The 8,961-nt window shown below is 47.7% G+C and overlaps 2 long non-coding RNA genes and 1 pseudogene across 11 annotated transcripts; 2 read left to right on the top strand and 1 right to left on the bottom strand.

Moving 5' to 3' along the window:
• The window catches only part of LOC127932447 (transmembrane channel-like protein 6), a 50,176-nt pseudogene that overhangs the window by 23,803 nt on the left and 17,412 nt on the right, over positions 1 to 8,961 (bottom strand).
• LOC127932451 (uncharacterized) lies at positions 3,600 to 4,528 on the top strand. 2 transcript variants are annotated; one of them, XR_008145375.1, is made up of 3 exons: positions 3,600 to 3,675; positions 3,742 to 4,038; positions 4,171 to 4,440. It is a non-coding gene; the product is annotated as an uncharacterized LOC127932451 (long non-coding RNA). The 2 variants fall into 2 exon arrangements; XR_008145374.1 differs by lacking the exon at positions 3,600 to 3,675 and adding an exon at positions 4,468 to 4,528 and having other exon boundaries at positions 3,701 to 4,038; positions 4,171 to 4,401.
• LOC127932452 (uncharacterized) lies at positions 4,623 to 6,789 on the top strand. 9 transcript variants are annotated; one of them, XR_008145378.1, is made up of 5 exons: positions 4,654 to 4,764; positions 4,856 to 4,947; positions 5,040 to 5,524; positions 6,377 to 6,476; positions 6,728 to 6,789. It is a non-coding gene; the product is annotated as an uncharacterized LOC127932452 (long non-coding RNA). The 9 variants fall into 9 exon arrangements; XR_008145377.1 differs by having other exon boundaries at positions 4,856 to 4,992; positions 5,086 to 5,524; XR_008145383.1 differs by lacking the exon at positions 4,856 to 4,947 and having other exon boundaries at positions 4,623 to 4,764; positions 4,948 to 5,524.

Raw genomic sequence — 8,961 nt, 5'->3', positions numbered from 1 at the left:
GAGAGAGGGATTGGGGAGAGAGAGAGAGAGAGGGAGGAGGGAGAGAGAGGGATGGTGGGAGAGAGGGATGGATGGGAGAGAGGGATGGGGGAGAGAGGGATGGGGGAGAGAGGGATGGGAGGGGGAGAGAGAGGGATGGGGGAGAGAGGGAGGAGAGGAGAGAGGGATGGGGGAGAGAGAGGGATGGGGGGGAGAGAGGGAGGAGGAGGAGAGGGAGGGGGGGAGAGAGGGGGAGGTGGTTACAAGATGATACTATATTCCTCCATCACTCACTTATGGAAGAGACCTATTGATAGAGCTGCAGGGAGGAGAGAGAGAGATACATCTGTGAGTGTAATGTTTACTGTTCATTTTTGTTGATTTAACTTATTAGTATCTACTTCACTTGCTTTGACAATGCTAACATGTGTTTCCCAAGCCAATAAAGCCCTTGAATTGAATTGATAGGAGAGAGAGAGATGAGAAATAGACAGAGAGATGGACAGCAGGATAGAGGGATGGAGAAAGAGAGAGAGATGGACAGCAGGATAGAGGGATGGAGAAAGAGAGAGAGAGATGGACATCAGGATAGAGGGATGAGAAAGAGAGATATGGACAGCAGGATAGAGGGATGAGAAATAGAGAGAGAGATGGACAGCAGGATAGAGGGATGAGAAAGAGAGAGAGAGATGGACAGCAGAATAGAGGGATGAGAAAGAGAGAGAGATGGACAGCAGGATAGAGGGATGAGAAAGAGAGAGAGATGGAGAGCAGGATAGAGGGATGAGAAAGAGAGAGAGATGGACAGCAGGATAGAGGGATGAGAAAGAGAGAGAGAGATGGACAGCAGGATAGAGGGATGAGAAAGAGAGAGAGATGGACAGCAGGATAGAGGGATGAGAAAGAGAGAGAGATGGACAGCAGGATAGAGGGATGAGAAAGAGAGAGATATGGACAGCAGGATAGAGGGATGAGAAAGAGAGAGAGATGGACAGCAGGATAGAGGGATGAGAAAGAGAGAGATATGGACAGCAGGATAGAGGGATGGAGAAAGAGTGAGAGATGGACAGCAGGATAGAGGGATGAGAAAGAGAGAAAGAGATGGACAGCAGGATAGAGGGATGGGAAAGAGAGAGAGATGGACAGCAGGATAGAGGGATGGAGAAAGAGAGAGAGAGATGGACATCAGGATAGAGGGATGGAGAAAGAGAGAGAGAGATGGACATCAGGATAGAGGGATGAGAAAGAGAGAGAGATATGGACAGCAGGATAGAGGGATGAGAAAGAGAGAGAGATATGGACAGCAGGATAGAGGGATGAGAAAGAGAGAGAGAGATGGAGAGCAGGATAGAGGGATGAGAAAGAGAGAGAGATGGAGAGCAGGATAGAGGGATGGAGAAAGAGAGAGAGATGGACAGCAGGATGGTAGAGGACTATAGATACCTTAGTTCACTCTTCTCTGCCACAGAGAGAGGCATGGCTCGCAGCATCCTGACCCGGTCACTCAGAGAGAGGTTCTGAAGGTTGTTGACCAGTTGGTCACGCTTACGCTCTGCAGCGCAACAGAGATGTGTATGTGACAAATAAAATTTGATTTGATTTGATTTTACAGAGACAGACAGAGGAAAACAAATCCATTTTTGAAAAACTCCCATATCTACTGGGTGAAATACCACAGTGTTGCATCACAGCAGTGAGATTTGTGACCTGTTGCCACGAGAAAAGGGCAACCAGTGAAGAACAAACACCATTGTAAATACAACCCATATTTATGCTTATTTATTTTATCTTGTGTCCTTTAACTATTTGTACATTGTAAATATATATATATATATATATATAATATGACATTTGTAATGTCTTTACTGTTTTGAAACTTCTGTATGTGTAATGTTACTGTTAATTTTTGTTGTTTTTCACTTTATATATTCACTTTGTATGTTGTCTACCTCACTTGCTTTGGCAACGTTAACACATGTTTCCCATCCCAATAAAGCCCTTGAATTGAATTGAAATTGACAGACACATTAGTTATGCGTAGGTTATGGCATCATTACAACAGCAAAAATGTCCGTATTTCAGTGCATGTGTAACGTTTAAATGAGTGACCTCACCCTCCTCATCCACGCCCTCGGTCTCCATGCAGTCTGTCTCCATGCCGTAACCACGGATACTGGGCCGTGCGGAGCGGGAAAAGTCCTTTATGGAAGGCCTGCTCTGTCTGCGTCTTCTCAACTTCATGGTCCTGTTATAGTACTGAGAGATGATAGCACCTCGACTACGACCTAGAGAGAGGAGAGGAAGTTAACAGGGTCTAGGACTGAGAGATGACAGCACCTCCACTAAGAGATGACAGCACCTCCACTAAGAGATGACAGCACCTCCACTAAGAGATGACAGCACCTCCACTAAGAGATGACAGCACCTCCACTACGACCTAGAGAGAGGAGAGGAAGTTAACAGGGTCTAGTACTGAGAGATGACAGCACCTCCACTAAGAGATGACAGCACCTCGACTACGACCTAGAGAGAGGAGAGGAAGTTAACAGGGTCTAGTACTGAGAGATGACAGCACCTCGACTACGACCTAGAGAGAGGAGAGGAAGTTAACAGGGTCCTGTTATAGTACTGAGAGATGACAGCACCTCGACTACGACCTAGAGAGAGGAGGAAGTTAACAGGGTCTAGTACTGAGAGATGACAGCACCTCGACTACGACCTAGAGAGAGGAGAGGAAGTTAACAGGGTCTAGTACTGAGAGATGACAGCACCTCCAATAAGAGATGACAGCACCTTCACTACGACCTAGAGAGAGGAGATGAAGTTAACAGGGTCCTGTTATAGTACTGAGAGATGACAGCACCTCGACTACGACCTAGAGAGAGGAGGAAGTTAACAGGGTCTAGTACTAAGAGATGACAGCACCTCCACTAAGAGATGACAGTACCTCCACTACGACCTAGAGAGAGGACAGGAAGTTAACAGGGTCCTGTTATAGTACTGAGAGATGACAGCACCTCCACTACGACCTAGAGAGAGGATAGGAAGTTAACAGGGTCCTGTTATAGTACTGAGAGATGACAGCACCTCCACTACGACCTAGAGAGAGGATAGGAAGTTAACAGGGTCCTGTTATAGTACTGAGAGATGACAGCACCTCCACTAAGAGATGACAGCACCTCCACTACGACCTAGAGAGAGGACAGGAAGTTAACAGGGTCCTGTTATAGTACTGAGAGATGACAGCACCTCCACTACGACCTAGAGAGAGGATAGGAAGTTAACAGGGTCCTGTTATAGTACTGAGAGATGACAGCACCTCCACTGAGAGATGACAGCACCTCCGTTAAGAGGGGGTGAGGGAAGGTGTGTAGATACATGATTCCTAAACTATGTCTTGTGGAGGGACATGGTTTGTGCCATGGTGTATTTAGAGCCACTGTGTTAGATACAGTATCTGTTGATGTGTTGATAGTGGCTGGCTGGCTGGTGCACCTGCTAGCTAGAGGAACTAACAGTCACATGACAACGGCAGAAATAGTTTAGACTTCTGAAACTCTCTCTCTCTCTCTCTCTCTCTCTCTCTCATGAAGCGTGAACAGAAGAAACACTAGGTAGGTGTCCATACAGCCATCTTAAGACTGTCATAAGGGTGTCGTAGAGGTGCCATAAGTATGTCATAAGGGTGTCGTAGAGGTGCCATAAGTATGTCATAAGGGTGTCGTAGGGGTGCCATAAGTATGTCATAAGGGTGTCGTAGAGGTGCCATAAGTATGTCATAAGGGTGTCGTAGAGGTGCCATAAGTATGTCATAAGGGTGTCGTAGAGGTGCCATAAGTATGTCATAAGGGTGTCGTAGAGGTGCCATAAGTATGTCATAAGGGTGTCGTAGAGGTGCCATAAGTATGTCATAAGGGTGTCGTAGAGGTGCCATAAGTATGTCATAAGGGTGTCGTAGAGGTGCCATAAGTATGTCATAAGGGTGTCGTAGAGGTGCCATAAGTATGTCATAAGGGTGTCGTAGAGGTGCCATAAGTATGTCATAAGGGTGTCGTAGAGGTGCCATGAGTATGTCATAAGGGTGTCGTAGAGGTGCCATAAGTATGTCATAAGGGTGTCGTAGAGGTGCCATAAGTATGTCATAAGGGTGTCGTAGGGGTGCCATAAGTATGTCATAAGGGTGTCGTAGAGGTGCCATAAGTATGTCATAAGGGTGTCGTAGAGGTGCCATAAGTATGTCATAAGGGTGTCGTAGAGGTGCCATAAGTATGTCATAAGGGTGTCGTAGAGGTGCCATAAGTATGTCATAAGGGTGTCGTAGAGGTGCCATAAGTATGTCATAAGGGTGTCGTAGAGGTGCCATAAGTATGTCATAAGGGTGTCGTAGAGGTGCCATAAGTATGTCATAAGGGTGTCGTAGAGGTGCCATAAGTATGTCATAAGGGTGTCGTAGGGGTGCCATAAGTATGTCATAAGGGTGTCGTAGAGGTGCCATAAGTATGTCATAAGGGTGTCGTAGAGGTGCCATAAGTATGTCATAAGGGTGTCGTAGGGGTGACTTACCGATGGTGCGGCTGGGCATGGAGGAGAGGACTTTGAGGGTGGCGGAGGACCAGCGTTCCTCTAGAAGGGGGTCTAACTGTCCCCCCCCTTCCTCCTCACCCCTCCCCGCGCTCCCACGCCATATCTCCTGACCAGGGCTGGACAGGTACGCTACACTGTCTGGAGGAAGGAGAGTATGACGTTTACGTCTGTGTATACACACACACCACACTCTAACACTAGGTCTCTCTCTCTTATACACAGTCACACACCACACTCTAACACTAGTTCTCTCTCTCTTATACACAGTCACACACACACACTCTAACACTAGGTCTCTCTCTCTTATACACAGTCACACACACACACTCTAACACTAGGTCTCTCTCTCTTATACACAGTCACACACACACACTCTAACACTAGGTCTCTCTCTCTTATACACAGTCACACACCACACTCTAACACTAGGTCTCTCTCTCTCTTATACACAGACACACACCACACTCTAACACTAGGTCTCTCTCTCTTATACACAGTCACACACACACACTCTAACACTAGGTCTCTCTCTCTTATACACAGTCACACACCACACTCTAACACTAGGTCTCTCTCTCTTATACACAGTCACACACCACACTCTAACACTAGGTATCTCTCTCTTATACACAGTCACACACACACACTCTAACACTAGGTCTCTCTCTCTCTTATACACAGTCACACACCACACTCGTAACACTAGGTCTCTCTCTCTCTTATACCCAGTCACACACTACCTCGTTCCTCCTCGTCCAGGTCTCTCTCTCTTATACCCAGTCACACACTACCTCGTTCCTCCTCGTCCAGGTCTCTCTCTCTTATACCCAGTCACACACTACCTCGTTCCTCCTCGTCCAGGTCTCTCTCTTATACCCAGTCACACACTACCTCGTTCCTCCTCGTCCAGGTCTCTCTCTCTTATACCCAGTCACACACTACCTCGTTCCTCCTCGTCCAGGTCTCTCTCTCTTATACCCAGTCACACACTACCTCGTTCCTCCTCGTCCAGGTCTCTCTCTCTTATACCCAGTCACACACTACCTCGTTCCTCCTCGTCCAGGTCTCTCTCTTATACCCAGTCACACACTACCTCGTTCCTCCTCGTCCAGGTCTCTCTCTCTTATACCCAGTCACACACTACCTCGTTCCTCCTCGTCCAGGTCTCTCTCTCTTATACCCAGTCACACACTACCTCGTTCCTCCTCGTCCAGGTCTCTCTCTTATACCCAGTCACACACTACCTCGTTCCTCCTCGTCCAGGTCTCTCTCTCTTATACCCAGTCACACACTACCTCGTTCCTCCTCGTCCAGGTCTCTCTCTCTTATACCCAGTCACACACTACCTCGTTCCTCCTCGTCCAGGTCTCTCTCTTATACCCAGTCACACACTACCTCGTTCCTCCTCGTCCAGGTCTCTCTCTCTTATACCCAGTCACACACTACCTCGTTCCTCCTCGTCCAGGTCTCTCTCTTATACCCAGTCACACACTACCTCGTTCCTCCTCGTCCAGGTATCTCTCTTATACCCAGTCACACACTACCTCGTTCCTCCTCGTCCAGGTCTCTCTCTCTTATACCCAGTCACACACTACCTCGTTCCTCCTCGTCCAGGTCTCTCTCTCTTATACCCAGTCACACACTACCTCGTTCCTCCTCGTCCAGGTCTCTCTCTTATACCCAGTCACACACTACCTCGTTCCTCCTCGTCCAGGTCTCTCTCTTATACCCAGTCACACACTACCTCGTTCCTCCTCGTCCAGGTCTCTCTCTCTTATACCCGTCACACACTACCTCGTTCCTCCTCGTCCAGGTCTCTCTCTTATACCCAGTCACACACTACCTCGTTCCTCCTCGTCCAGGTCTCTCTCTCTTATACCCAGTCACACACTACCTCGTTCCTCCTCGTCCAGGTCTCTCTCTCTTATACCCAGTCACACACTACCTCGTTCCTCCTCGTCCAGGTCTCTCTCTTATACCCAGTCACACACTACCTCGTTCCTCCTCGTCCAGGTCTCTCTCTCTTATACCCAGTCACACACTACCTCGTTCCTCCTCGTCCAGGTCTCTCTCTCTTATACCCAGTCACACACTACCTCGTTCCTCCTCGTCCAGGTCTCTCTCTTATACCCAGTCACACACTACCTCGTTCCTCCTCGTCCAGGTCTCTCTCTCTTATACCCCGTCACACACTACCTCGTTCCTCCTCGTCCAGGTCTCTCTCTTATACCCAGTCTCACACTACCTCGTTCCTCCTCGTCCAGGTCTCTCTGTAGTTCCTGCAGCTCCAAGGCTTCCTGTCTCTGATCCTCTATCAGCTGGTTAAAGGAGTCATGGACCCCCTCTTCATCTGCTGGGCTCCTGTTACACAGAGACAGAGACAGACAGACAGAGACAGAGAGAGAGAGAGACAGAGAGACAGACAGACAGACAGACAGACAGACAGACAGACAGACAAAGACAGACAAAGACAGACAGACAGACAGAATTAGAAACCAAACCCAATAAACTCCCATATCTACTGGGTGAAATACCACAGTGTGCCATCTCAGCGGCAAGATGTGTGACATGTTGCCACAAGCAAAGGTCAACCAGTGAAGAACAAACACCATTGTAAATACAACCCATATTTATGCTTTTGTACTTTAACTATTTGTACATTGTTACAACACTGTATATAGACATAATATGGCATTTAAAAGAGAGAGGGGGTACTTCAGTGGGTCGAACAAAACACACACACACACACACACACACACACACACACACACACACACACACACACACACACACACACACACACACACACACACACACACACACACACACACACACACACACACACACACACAAGACAAACACACCTAACCAGTAACCAGTGTTCAGACAAACACACCCCTAACCAGTAACCAGTGTTCAGACAAACACACCCCTAACCAGTGTTCAGACATACACACTAACCCTAACCAGTGTTCAGACAAACACACCCCTAACCCCTAACCAGTGTTCAGACAAACACACCCCTAACCAGTGTTCAGACATACACACCTAACCAGTGTGTTCAGACAAACACACCCCTAACCCCTAACCAGTGTTCAGACAAACACACCCCTAACCAGTGTTCAGACATACACACCCTAACCAGTAACCTGTGTTCAGACAAACACACCCTAACCAGTAACCAGTGTTCAGACAAACACACCCCTAACCAGTGTTCAGACAAACACACCCCTAACCAGTGTTCAGACAAACACACCCCTAACCTAACCAGTGTTCAGACAAACACACCCTAACCAGTGTTCAGACAAACACACCCTAACCAGTAACCAGTGTTCAGACAAACACACTAACCAGTAACCAGTGTTCAGACAAACACACCCCTAACCAGTAACCAGTGTTCAGACAAACACACCCCTAACCAGTAACCAGTGTTCAGACAAACACACCCCTAACCAGTAACCAGTGTTCAGACAAACACACCCCTAACCAGTAACCAGTGTTCAGACAAACACACCCCTAACCAGTAACCAGTGTTCAGACAAACACACCCCTAACCAGTAACCAGTGTTCAGACAAACACACCCCTAACCAGTAACCAGTGTTCAGACAAACACACCCCTAACCAGTAACCAGTGTTCAGACAAACACACCCCTAACCAGTAACCAGTGTTCAGACAAACACACCCCTAACCAGTAACCAGTGTTCAGACAAACACACCCCTAACCAGTAACCAGTGTTCAGACAAACACACCCCTAACCAGTAACCAGTGTTCAGACAAACACACCCTAACCAGTGTTCAGACAAACACACCCCTAACCAGTGTTCAGACAAACACACCCCTAACCAGTAACCAGTGTTCAGACAAACACACCCCTAACCAGTAACCAGTGTTCAGACAAACACACCCCTAACCAGTAACCAGTGTTCAGACAAACACACCCCTAACCAGTAACCAGTGTTCAGACAAACACACCCCTAACCAGTAACCAGTGTTCAGACAAACACACCCCTAACCAGTAACCAGTGTTCAGACAAACACACCCTAACCAGTAACCAGTGTTCAGACAAACACACCCCTAACCAGTAACCAGTGTTCAGACAAACACACCCCTAACCAGTAACCAGTGTTCAGACAAACACACCCCTAACCAGTGTTCAGACAAACACACCCCTAACCAGTGTTCAGACAAACACACCCCTAACCAGTAACCAGTGTTCAGACAAACACACCCCTAACCAGTAACCAGTGTTCAGACAAACACACCCCTAACCAGTAACCAGTGTTCAGACAAACACACCCCTAACCAGTAACCAGTGTTCAGACAAACACACCCCTAACCAGTAACCAGTGTTCAGACAAACACACCCTAACCAGTAACCAGTGTTCAGACAAACA

The sequence above is a fragment of the Oncorhynchus keta genome, chromosome 10 (genome assembly GCF_023373465.1).
Source record: "Oncorhynchus keta strain PuntledgeMale-10-30-2019 chromosome 10, Oket_V2, whole genome shotgun sequence".
Taxonomy (NCBI): Eukaryota; Metazoa; Chordata; class Actinopteri; order Salmoniformes; family Salmonidae; genus Oncorhynchus; species Oncorhynchus keta.
The sequence above is the reverse complement of the archived record's forward strand: the minus strand, read 5'-3'. Positions and strand labels throughout refer to the sequence as shown.